This window comes from Pteropus vampyrus, unplaced genomic scaffold (genome assembly GCF_000151845.1).
Source record: "Pteropus vampyrus isolate Shadow unplaced genomic scaffold, Pvam_2.0 Scaffold461, whole genome shotgun sequence".
In the NCBI taxonomy this organism is placed as follows: Eukaryota; Metazoa; Chordata; class Mammalia; order Chiroptera; family Pteropodidae; genus Pteropus; species Pteropus vampyrus.
Genome location: NW_011889242.1, coordinates 1141454 through 1144124, shown reverse-complemented (window position 1 = coordinate 1144124; position 2671 = coordinate 1141454).

The following is a 2671-nucleotide window of genomic DNA, read 5'->3' as shown; positions in this document are numbered from 1 at the left end:
GAGCCTATCAGCGATGTTAAATGAGGACTTACCGTGTTGTTAAATGAACAGACACATGAGCCAGAGTGACTTATAACACTTGTTAGATAAAAGATTCACCTCCTAGTAAAAGTGAGACAGCATCGACTACCCAATCATAATTCCCAAGGCCACTAACACTCCAGTCTTGAGGACAGACTCATTTCAAAATCCATGACTTAGCTAAACTATGTCAAGTTTCTTTAGTTTTTCTTGTCCTTTGTTTTCCTTCAGCCATCACTTACCCTATAACCACGTGGAGCTGAAGTTCAACACTTTTGGGAGTGAAGGACTATGGATGGAGGGGCTGACCCTGCTTCAGATGCCTTGTTCCTGCCCTCAGGCTTCCCTCTGGCCATGGGAAAAGGCAAGGACAGTGGGGACAGCCAGCGAGAGTCAGTAGGCCACAGTTCAGTGGGCTGTTTCTTCACAAAGAAGCAACAGAGCTTCATTCAAACAAATGTGGTCATCCAAAGATAAACAGCATAGTTTATAAGCACATAACAGTATCTGACATAAATTATACCCTTTTCTGAAGCTTATATAACAGTTGATTTCACAGTATTCAAAGTTCTTGTGAATGGGGAAATTGGGGAGTTACCCGGCTGGGGATGCAGACAGCTGCCCAATGCAGTGTATGTGTGTATGCTAGCACGCCAGAACCTGCATTCGCACAGGCAGCCTAAGCCTTCGTGAATACTCCTCAGTAAAACTCACATCTCAGACTACGATGCACATCAGCTTTCGCAAGAGTTACCTGTTTTCACTCCCCCAGAAGTGAATGTTTTTATAAGAGATTTGAGAAACATTGCTTTAGACATTTCCAGGTTATTAGAGTGAAAAAGAAATCTATTAAGGCTTACAAAACCATCATTTCAAAAATAGGTAAGCGTAAGAGCTTCAGACTTCACAACCTTGTTTTAGAAATTGTATTTGCATAATTCCTGGGAAAATATAAATTTATTCTAATGCTAGGGGTATCTTGCCAAATGTGCTCTAACTTGGAGACTCTTGGTCTTGGAGTGAGAGCTGTACCTTGTACTGATGGTGGCACACATACACAACAAATGGGACACCAGAGCCCAGGGCGCAAGGGAGATTTACCAGGGCTGGTTTGTTTTTAACTTCATGAGTTTATTGAGGTAATGAACTCCCCTTTTTATGCATGTGTACCAAAAATAACGACGCAAAGAAAGTTCTAGGATGTTCCATACACAAGGGGTGTTTCTGAAGCATGGCAGATGTAGAGCTGAGATTTTTTTTTAGTAGAAAGTCATGCTGCAAAGCCTATTAATAAGGAGGCATAACATCACCACTCTATTTTGCCCCAATCAAAATAGGCAGAACCAGACGATGAAGTTGAATAACTGTCAATAAAAATGTTTTTAATGAAATGATAACAATGGTAATGACTCCCACACAGAGGGCTTTACACAGTATGAAGGCCTGTGTCCACAAGAGGTCTCTAAGTTGTTGGGCTACTCCCTCTATGTAACAAAAGAAGAACATGTGGATTGAGGGCAGGGGACTATCTGCCCCAAGTTCCCAAGCAACCTTCACACTGCCAGGATGTGTGTTGCCAAAGATGCACCATAATTTCCCAAGACCGTCCACCCTGCCCAAGTGATGCGCAGATGTGACAAACACCTGGATGGACAGAGGCCGCCAGACTGGGAACTTTCATTTGGTGCATGAGACATGTAATTTATTTATTTATCCTGAACAGATGGATTTAGATCACACTGTAGCCCTATTTCCCTCTGTACTCTTGTGACAGAATCAAAATGCACTGAGAGAGCTAAACACCTTCAAGGGATGAGGTCATCTGCAGCAGGGCAAGGTGGCTCTGTGGAGGACCATGGGCTCCTGCTCTTAGCAGTTCCACTCCCATGGTGAGGCTGTGAGTGAAGGGGCTGACCTCGAGGTACAGGAATAATTCTAATGGCCTTTTAACCTTGACCTCTGCTGCCTTCCCTCCACTCCAGGCATATAGACCGTGCCACATGGATCCATGCACAGGCTTGGGATGCTGAGAGTGAAGGCTCTCTTGTCCCAATTCTCTGCCCCTCTCCTTCTCTCTCCTCTCATTCCTCCTCCCCACTGCTGCCTCCACTCTCTTTTCCCCTCTTTCTTTCAATATATGCATATGTCACAAAGAAAATCATTAATTTGTTCCAGAATTACACAATTCAAGGAGATAAAATAACGTCTGTAAGGAAAGAGGTCAGAAATATACTGGAACACAGGACAATAAACTGAAAGTCTATTCTATGACCCAGGGATGGCGAGTAGCATGGCTTCCCCCCGTCCTCCCCACCACTCAGCAGTTATGGCCTCATGGCCTGAATGAGCACTTAGGTGAGTTGGAGAGGCTGTTTACACGGGTCAGGAATGAGTTCGACCACTTCAAAACCTCTTTGCCGTGTGTTGGTCAGTTAACCTTTGCAAGTGGTACTATGGATTTGTCTTTTTCTTAATATCCCAAAGTGATGGTATAAGGAGCCCAATGGCCATCATGAGTTACCCTGATATTTAACCAACCCCCCCCCCCAAAAAAAGGGAAAAGCAGTTGTAAATCACGCTGCCACAGCAAGAGTGTTTCAAGGTCTTTCCAGCTGGGCATAACCCCGTGGAAACACTACAATGAAATGCC